Source organism: Mixophyes fleayi, chromosome 1, assembly GCF_038048845.1.
Source record: "Mixophyes fleayi isolate aMixFle1 chromosome 1, aMixFle1.hap1, whole genome shotgun sequence".
In the NCBI taxonomy this organism is placed as follows: domain Eukaryota; kingdom Metazoa; phylum Chordata; class Amphibia; order Anura; family Limnodynastidae; genus Mixophyes; species Mixophyes fleayi.
Genome location: NC_134402.1, coordinates 199,611,326 through 199,622,126, shown reverse-complemented (window position 1 = coordinate 199,622,126; position 10,801 = coordinate 199,611,326). Strand labels below are relative to the sequence as shown.

Below are 10,801 nucleotides of genomic sequence, written 5' to 3'. Positions count from 1 at the left end.
TCCTCCTTTGCACCATTTATTTCAAATATCGCACCCTTCACACCAACATTTCTTTCAAATGTCACCCCCTGCGCACCAGCTTTTCTTTACATGTCACTCCTGCTTTTCTTTACATGCGCACTAAAAACACATCACCCACTTTTCCCTCACATCACATGGTATGATTTTTTTCTCATGTCACCCCTGCACACCAGATTTTCACACATACCACCCCTATGTGCATCAAATTTTTTTCTCACGTCGCACCCTGTACACCAACTTTTTTCCTATGTCAACCCCTGCGCACCAGCTTTTCTTTAACATGTCACCTCCTTTTTCTTCCATATTTTCTCAAACACCATCATCCCTATGCACAGGTATTACAATCACATGCCACCCCTTTCACACCAGCATTACAGTAACACCCCTGACCACAAGCTTTTCTTTTACATAGCACCCCTTGCGCACCAGCATTTCTTTCACGTCACCCCCTACCCACCAGTTTTTCCAGCCTCTGAAGATTCGGGGCACAATGTGGATATCAGGCAAAGAGGGAGCAGATCAATATAGACTGATGCCAGGTCCCACACACCTTCAGCAATACGTTAAGAGGAGAATTCCAGTGACAGCAGCCAGAGTGAAAAGGATATATCAATAGCAAAGAAATTGCCAACAAGGAACGCATAGACGCATAGAGGGTACATGTTTGCTCTGGAAGTTGGAATTGGTTTTCCTGCAGCCCTCTACCTGTCAGAGACCCATGGAAAAGCAAGCAGGTAGACTGAGTATTGTATCAGTGTGCAGTTTAGGAAGAGTAACTGAAACACTCACCGTGGAGAAGTTGTTGGTGTTGATTGTATGCTCTGTGCAGTCGCTCTTACTGATTTTTGCTCCCGACACTCAACATTGCGACAGTTGACACAGACCCTCAGTCTAGCTTCTCCTCTCTCTCACTGATGCCCGGGTACATCACCGGATCTCCACAAAACAATAATAAAAAGAAACCAAATCACTTATACTCCGAATACTATATTATATATGAAATTGTGCACATCTATAAAGCCATGCACAGCTTTAAAGATGTGCACAATTTCATCTAATCCATGGCGGAGGTGAGGTGATTGATCACCGCCACCCCACCTCTAAAGCTGGGACATGCAATCTCCCTCCCCTCACTGACTATTGGGAGTGACGTCATCATCACGTCCCGACAGATAGTGAGGCACCCGCCACAAAGAAGCAGAGCATGGAGAAAATTCCATGGTAAGTACAGAAGTGAGAGTGTGTGTGAGTCGGGGGGAACAGAGAGGACATGGGTGCTGCAGGGGGGGAGAGAGGACATGGGTGCTGCAGGGGGGGGAGACAGGACATGAGTGCTGTGGGGGGGAGATGACAGGACATGGGTGCTGCAGGGGGGGACAGGACAATGGTGCTGCAGGGGGGGAGACAGGACATGGGTGCTGCAGTGGGGGATAGAGGACATGGGTGCTGCCGGGGGGGAGAGGACATGGGTGCTCCAGGGGGGGAGAGGACATGGGTGCTGCAGGGTGGGGGAGAGGACATTGGTGCTGCAGGAGGGAGAGATGACATGTTTGCTGCAGAGGGGAAGAGAGGACATGGGTGCTGCAGAGGGGGAGAGAGGACATGGGTGCTGCAGAGGGGGAGAGAGGACATGGGTGCTGCAGGGGGGAGAGAGGACATTGGTGCTGCGGTGGGGGGGAGAGCACATGGGTGCTGCAGGGGGAGAAGAGGACATGGGTTGAGATATATACATAGTTGGGAGGTATATATAGATATATATATATAATATAGATATAGGGCCAGGCAGCTTCTCACTGACAGCACAGATCTTGCTTTTCGGCTCCCACACCCCGGTCTCCAGCCTCTGCTCGGCCTCCATACCCAGGCTCTGGCACAGGCCCATGACTGCGGCCTCCAGTCCCCAGACATAGCGGCAGAGGCGGCTGAAGTCCAGCACAACAGCTGGCCGGGTGGTAGGTGATGAGTCCCCCGCGGTCCTGCGCTGGATGTCGGCCCCCAGGGCCCGGATCCTGGTCTCCTCCGCTGCCGAGGAGGGGGCCCGCCGGACCCCCACCATGTACACCGCCGGGTGCTCGCACAGGAGCAGCGTCACCCGGGCCGGCCGGCTCTCAGAACTGCTGCACACAGCACTACTGGAGCTGCTGCACACAGCGCTGCTGGACCTGCAGGTGTAAGGGAGCGGACCGAACCAGAGCACCCGGAGGAGGAGGAAAGGGTGATCAGATGACAGCGGGACGAGGAGGAGGAGAGGGGGATCAGATGACAGCGGGACGAGGAGGAGGAGAGGGGGATCAGATGACAGAGGGATGAGGAGGAGAGGGGGATCGGATGGTAGCAGGAGGAGGAGGAGAGAGGGATTGAATAACCTGATGCTACTAATAGTGATCTTGCTTGTGTTTAGTACCTTTAGGCTCTTCAATCCTGGCAGAGTGCTCCTGCCAGTATGCTAGGGAGGTCGATCGCCCCCTCCTGAATCCGTCCCTGCTGTTGGGGCTGCACTGGAGGCACACATAATAATAATAAAGACAGGCTGGGCTGGGGATAGAGCGGAGTCATAGCAGAGGGGATGTGAAGAGTGGTGTCCCAGCAGGGGAGCGCTCTGTTCCCACAGTACAGCACCACCATATCAAGATATCAAGCTAGTCAGGTTAGCTGTACACAGCATTTTTAAATTTCGGGAACTTTAAAATGGACTCTGTAACAGCCGCCTCTGGCATCGCATGGGGAATTAAACTGCCAGGGCTAAAAATGATACAATGTGCGCCCCCTTAGTCCCAAAAAACTAACCAGCCAATCTACAGTCAACAAATATCTCTAATTTGTCTGCAGTTTACAAATCAAAATCGGTATGCGGGGAAAGCACAGTCATATTTGTGCTCCCAAATGAAGCCACATATACTACACCCAGCACAAGACTCTATCTGACATGCGCAACGTTATGAAATTTTCTGAAATCCCCTATCTTTAAAATGAGGCATGTTTTACCAAATTGGAAAAAAAAAACTGTAACTTTCTCAAAATTGTGAACCCTCAAAGGCACTCCCCAGCCCTAATAGCTTTCTAACAAAACTTACCGCGTGTCTTTAAACGCCCTGTACACTGAGTTACACTCCCCCAAAAAACCCAGAAAAACTGACTTTTGCGAAACATTAAGTGGGAAAAAAACGGCGAGATTTTGAACTTTAGATTGTTCCTAAATTGTCATTTTTTATTCTTTTTTTGCTGAAATTTCACATGCGGCACCTGTGGACAGTTCTCCATTCGCATGCCAAATTTCAGTTTAATAGCTTTAATACGTTTTAAGATGTAGACCCTCAAACACCATGCCCCCCTCACAGATTCCCTATGGCAAAATGACGATTTTTAGATGTAACCATAATATATGGGCACGACTGTGCCCTTATAATATATATCCTAGTGTATATGCTGTAAGACAGAAATGTATATGAGTGTATGGTCAGTATTGCTCTTTTATGTAGTGTGTGTTTAGATGTAACAAGAGAAAGAGAGAGCATTTATGAAGAGTATGTGTTTTAAGCAAGCTCATGTTTGTGTGTGTGTAAATAGTATATGTTTAAGTGGTAGATAAAGAAAGATTAAATGAGAGAGAGAGAGAGAGAGAGAGAGAAAGATATGAGATACATAGTGCATGTGTGTAACATGTGGTCAGAAAGGATAGCATAGAGCAGAGGTCAGGGAACTTTTTTACCTTTTACCTCCAAATATATTTAGATACGCCGACGTTACCCCCTTGATTTGATAGGAAGGAAATCATATAGTATTAATTATTGGAATTCCAAATTTTATTAAATCTATTCAAAATTTCTTTGAAAGCTTCAACTTCAAAACTTCAGGTTTTTGGAGAAATGATGTTGCTTCATTTTTGATACGAGAGCACAAATATTGGGGCATTTTGATGTCAGAGCAATTTGGATATAGTCTTCAGTGTCCAATCGATTTCTCTGCTTTGTTTTTATGTTCGTTAAAGTGTAAAATCCTTGTTCGCAAAGGTAGGTTGTTGCAAAAGTCAGCAACTTTTTCTTTTTGACTACCGCCTCATGTGCAATTTTGAATGCCTTTGCAGCTGTTGAAATCCAAAAATATGACAGATCTGCTTTGTTTTCAAATGGAATACGTGCTTCATTATTGCACCGAAGCTCAAGAAGTGCCTCTGCCAACCCTTAAGACTCTTCTGGTACAACAGCAATTTCACACTTACAGGGATCTACAATCCAACTGACATCATGTGAATCGGCAGCATTACCCCCAGGAATTTCATTTTTACCCCATTTGGGGTAGTTTACCCCTGTACCCTGACCATTGGCATAGAGAGAGAAAGGGGGATGGGAGATAGAGTCCATTGTAGTGTAGATAGCAATCATTCCTGAGAAGCTAGCCTTTGTAAAGCATGTGTGGAAAGGTTATTTGAAGATTCAAAAAAACTTTAAGTTGCAGGAAGAATACATATAAGAAAATAAACTGATAAAGATTCAAAAGAAAGTTAAAGAAAATAGATATAAAACAAATAAAGATTCAGAGGAAGGTTAATAGAAATAGATGGACATATAATAAGAAGATATACACACAGATATAAGAAGATAAAAGTTGCAGACAGATAAGTATAAGCTTACTGTGGAGTGTGTGTGTCCTGTAGACTCCAGGTGGAAGAGAAGTCCCCAATTTCCAAGTGTGCATGTGGTGTGGTCAAAAGAGGCCGTTTACAGACAGTTAAAGCTTATAAAGCTTTACCCACAATGCATTGCTTCAGGTGGGGGTTGTTCACCTCCCACAACTGGACAACAGCAATGATGACTCACTGCTCTGTTTCTTAGCTTTAACTTCCTGTCCTGTGAGAACATGTCTTTCCTTTGTTTGAACCTAACTTACTGTGGAGCCATATATGAGAGACAATCTCTTTGGTTGAAATGCTCTGGCTTTCAGCCAGTTCATATCTTAATCTGTGCATAAGTTCGGCGCGTAAACAGCAGTGGAATGCTAGCTCAAGCGCCGCCCACCACGACTACATCATCAGTGGTGATATAGGAGTTCCTTCACATCTTCGATCTGCACATGCGAAGTTGCAGTAAGAAGAGAAACGAAGAAGACAAGGAGGAGATCCGGAGACAGTGCATTACGAAGAGGCAATGGTAAGTATTTTTTTTATCACAGTTTATTGGAACTGCTGTTTCTGTGTTGCGTTCTTCATAAATTTCAGAAATCGTTCAATCCTTGTCAATGCGATAAGGATTGAAAACTATTTTTCACTTTTTGAGAACATTGATAAATGTGCCCCTAAATGAGATAAAAATTGTTAGTGTAGGTATCCATCTGAATGAAGTAACCTTGACGTGGTAGATGGCCATCCACAATTTTAACTATGTATTTCATAACTATCCAATTTATATGCAGTATTCTGAAATAAATCACTCATATAATGAGTTTACATTAAATGTAGCACTGGTGGTGAAAGTTATGGTCATGGATTTAACGTGTGTTTTCAAAAATGAAGTTGAGGCAGCCATTTGATGAATTAAAGCAATATTCACGAGAGTGCAGCCAATTATTAGTATTATTTTTTAATTGAAAGCCCAGGATCAGTGCTTTTATACTATTAAGTTCAAAAAAGGTGCAAAAACCAAATAATGCCCAAGGGTGCGTCAACTTCAAAAGAGGAAAGAGCCCTCTATCCCTGAATCTCGAGACCAAAAGGTTCATAAGGAGGCAAGGAGTCTTCAGACACCCCTTCAATGCAAGGCTAGGGGGGTTCCTTTACCCAGGGATCCATTGAGGAAGTTTGTAAACTTGCCCAATCCCTTTTTTGTAGGGGAAAGGGGCAATTTACCATAGTCACACCCCTGCTTCGCTTTGATTGGACTTCTCGGCCGCCATGCAAACCTATGTAGTGTACTGCTGGAAAGGAGGGGGCAATTGCCTTAATCGCCTCCCCTTTGCATCCGTCACTGTTTTCAAGAGGGTGGGAACCTCAGGGCTATACCACCCCACCTAGATCTTTGGGGAATTGCAGAGCCCATGAGGGCATACCACATCCTCTATATCATAGTGGAAAAAAACTCAAAAGTGAAAGCTACAAACAAGGTGTTAAATGAATAATATCATGTGGGTATGGCCCCGGCTTAATGGCCAGGCAAAGGGCAGAAAGCAGCCAGCCCAGCCAGAAAGCAAGGGCATAAGGAGGTGATTGCGTAAATGAAAGTGGTAAGAAGTGAAAAACTGCCTTAAAAATCAAGTGCTAGTGCAACAGTGACTTTCTGACACTCCCACCTCGCCACTCCGGAGGCAGTGGTGGGGTGCCAGGCTCTTGTCCCGTGCTTTCAACACTACTCCCGGCCAGAGGACCATGGTAGCATGCCCTCATAAGAACAGATACTACACTTGATCTTAACCAAAAAGCCGAGAAGAGATGGGTAAATGCAATGTCATGTCAATAGATAAGGTTAAACCAAATGGAGAGAGTAGAGGATGGAGATACTTTCCGTATCGAGTTGACAAAAAAGAGGAATTATAAATGTGGGCCCCATACAGAGTTGTACTCATTTGTGTCCAAAATGCACGCTTAAAATGTGTGCAATAAAAAAAACACAGTTACGGTTTTATTTTGAGTTGCACTATTCTTAATATATGTGTAACTTTCATTTATTTAGTGCATTCTACAAAATGATAACTAGAAGCTGATTGGTTGCTATAGGCAACATCTCCACTTTTTCAAACCCACAGTTTAGTAAATATACCCCTTAGTTTTTATAAATATGTTTTAGGTGTAGGAACAGCATAATCTGAAATCAGATGAACATCAAGTGAATAGGAGCAGCAAGTATTAATTCCCACAATATATATATTAATATAACCACTTAGCTTAAGGCTCACTTCCACTCAAACACTGAGCAGAAAAAACAGCCCTTCAATGACAACTCTATAGAGGGTGTGCAAAAATATATTTACATTGCAAAAACATAAAATGAGTTTAAAATGAAAACAACTATTCAACTTTGAAAAGGAAGGGGTTACGTGTCTATAGACATCTCATGGGGTTAATGTGTGGGGGTGCTTACTAGAACACGAAAAGCTTCCCAACAGCCCCCACCTTTACTGCCCGGCATTGGAAGCCTCCCACCTACTCTCAATTTAATACCTGTTACCATGGCAGAGATCAATAGCTTTTATATCTGGGCCCCTTTCAAAGCCTTACATTGCATCTCTTCTATAAACAGCCACTATAACAGAGTGTGTCAAGTATCGAATTACTCTGTAAATATATAACATGCCAACTTAGTAGTGCGTAAATTTATGCTTGTCTGTCCCACTTTGTGTGTGTGTGTATATATATATATATATATATATATATATATATATATATATATATATTTATTTTTAATATGCCATTTTGCACTTTTATTGGTATTTACCAAACACATACATTATTATTATTCAAATAAGTGCAAGAAGCAAGTTTGTAGTCTTGTCCAAGCTGTCTATGTAATTTTTTTAAGCACAAGTTGTTGTGATATAAGGAAGCTGTACACTCCAGGAAACAGCACTGTGAGGCATATTTATCAAAAAGTGAAAAGCCCAATTGCTCATGAAAATGTTTTTTTCTGCTAGCTAAGAACTTATTTTTGATGTATGCATCAAAAATAATAGATAATTCGCGGATGCAGGAGACTTGCCAGCTCTCCTGGGAGTCCGTGAGACCGGCCCGAATTTCGAGAGTCTCCCGGACATTCCGGGAGAGTTGGCAAGTATGTATAATACAGTAGGGTTTGGAGCCAGGATGGCATAATTTGATGTGTCTGGGAGAACTGCTAGAAATACGGGAGTTTCCTGGACATTCCGGGATAGGTATCTACAGCAGTGTGCTATATACTAATGGGGTTACCGGTGGTGATAGTCACACTGGCTGTAGGTATTTTGCCCTATTGTCATGTATCCAGAAAATAAATGTTGCATAAATACCTTTTTTTCCTTTTTTGTTTAATAACAGAGGAACTGAAAGCACAAATCTGGGCTTCCAGTTTAACACATGCCCCACCTCAAGTGTATGCTCACTAGAAGCATATAGTTATAAGTATCCCATGTCTCTGGATAGCTTTTTGCTGTAGTATCTATGTATCTCTCGGCTGCGCAGGAGATAAAGTATTGTTAAACAGTGATATATACTATTTTCCTAGAGGCAAATAAAGGTAATTTACCCCCTATGTGTCTATGATGGCAAGGCTAATAGAGAAGCTGCTTTAACTTAAAGGGGAAGTTCACCTTCAGACAATTCTACTATGCAGGCAAATTAGTTTATTTTCATTGCCATTGGATATTTTAACATATAACCACCTGTCTGTGCATTGGATACAAATGTATGTACACAAGAGATCTGTCATTACTAAGGGTAACAAAAATAAACAAATTTTATTTCAGGTGGCACAATCCTAAGGAAGGCAGAGACGGGATCCTCACCTAGCCTCTGCTTGACCCATCACATGGCTCTCTACCTACTGGCCACACTCTGCCACTAACCAAGCCTCTAGCAATCCCAAAATGTACTGTACTCTCACTGCAGCACAGCTAATCTCCCCCCTGTCACTAGGCAGAGCAGCTTGTCTCATCAGACCTTATTTATAATGACCCCTTTTCCTAGCCAGGGTATATACTAGTCCATTACAACTGCTGAGTCAGGGATCGACCAGTAAGGAAAGATCTCCTTGCTGGTAACAGCCAACGAGAGGGAATTTTACTACAGTCCTGTGGACAGGCCCAAAATTTGCCAGCTAAAATTACTTTGGCTTACAGAAAAGAGGCATAACCACATCTGAAATGCATATAGCTCTAACTGCTCAAGTGTGGCGTGGGTGGATTTGTGAAGTGATCATCATCATTTATTTATATAGCGCCACTGATTCCGCAGCGCTGTACAGAGAACTCATTTACATCAGTCCCTGCCCCATTGGAGCTTACAGTCTAAATTCCCTAACATACACACACAGACAGAGAGAGATTAGGGTTAATTTTGATAGCAGCCAATTAGCCTGCTAGTATGTTTTTGGAGTGTGGGAGGAAACCGGAGTACCCGGAGGAAACCCACGCAAACACAGGGAGAACATACAAACTCCACACAGATAAGGCCATGGTCAGGAATCAAACCCATGACCCCAGTGCTGTGAGACAGAAGTAATAACCACTTAGCCACTGTGCTGATCTAAAATTTTGCTAAATATGCAGCACCAATGAAGGTCCAGCTATCATCATCTTCAACATTTATTTATGTAGTGCCAGCAAATTCCGTAGCACTTTACAATTGTAGACAAACACAGTAATAAAACAATACTGGGTAATACAGACAAAGAGGTAGGAATGTGCAGCTCGCAAACTTACAATATCTTAACCCTTCATAGAGTTTTCTGCCAATGGAAAATCAGTTTAGCTGGGTCTCTATCAGCTTTACTAAAATACAAAACCATAACCTGATTTTGGGGCTACATTGGGAATGACTAAAGTTTATTTCAAAAGTAATTTTATTTGGTCCAAACATTGAAATATTAGCAAAACATTTAAGTTTCTCTCATCTATAATGGCTAGTAACAGAGATCATTTAGGAATATTCTCACAGGTTCATTGATCATTTCACTGATCAATGTATTGAACCAGATCTGTTTTAGTAGGCATATAACAAAAATCTGTTTAGTTAACAATTCTTTATTTAACTGTTGTTTAGTTAACTATTAGATAATGCTCCTGTTCATTTAGTTAACTACATAAATTTTGCCATATATATTATGTGGAGTGGATTTATTATATTTTTTGTTACATTAAACTATGCTGTGTATTAATCACATCGATCTGATCATCTCTTAATGTTTTCTGCATGGAAATGAGAACAGTTGACCTACTTGACCTTTGTAGGTTAAAGGGCACAAACCTAGAGCATAGGTCAAGACATGGCTGACCACATCAAACAAACCTTTGTATGATCACTGGTCTGTAGGATTTTGTGGTATTGACTTGTAGTACAGTTCTTGAATATTTTCAGAATTACTCTAAAATAATTAGGACAGTTTCAGTACTGTAGCACATACAAATGAATGCAGTTGCAGTACAAACATGTAGAGATAGAGATGGGAATTCTATCCAGAGCCGAATTTAGACCTCATGGGGCCCTAGGTAAGATACTGGTTTGGGGCCCCCCTCCCTGAAACAATCCATAGCATTATATTTTTATAGTTTGGCAGTAGGGTAAATAACATAAAAAACAGAAGAGAGCGTTAAGCTTGAAACACAGATATAATCATTTATTACAATTCAACTTTAAAATCAACATTAAACATTGGTGGAAAGTTAATGTTCAGAAAATATATACATTTAACATTGTATTGTATGCAACCCAGATAATATGACGAGGGCAATTAAAACAACTATAATAAAAAGCCCATAACATAGACTAAAGAATTGCAAGAGTCACTGCGGTCAACCTTAATATAGAAGATCTCCTCTATTATAGCATCCGTACGTTACAGCTATGTGTGGCTCCCAACAGTGCTGTAAGACTATTGATGAAGGAACTCCTGTGTTATGGTATCCGCGTGTCACAGCTGCGTGTGATTCCAAGCCAATGCACAAAAATATGCCTAGGTACGTGTCCGATTTAGAGTGTTCCTGTATTGATAACTCCTTTTTTATCACATCTGAGTATGAATCTAATATAGTGTGGGGAGAATACATAAATAAACCTGGAGCACTCGGACAAGTCCAAAAAATTTTTTATGTATCCTTTTAA

General features: G+C 42.2%; 1 pseudogene; it reads right to left on the bottom strand.

Annotated features, from left to right (window-relative positions):
* Positions 1-6,283: 6,283 nt before the first annotated feature.
* LOC142137192 (U2 spliceosomal RNA) lies at positions 6,284-6,444 on the bottom strand (annotated as a pseudogene).
* Positions 6,445-10,801: the final 4,357 nt, after the last annotated feature.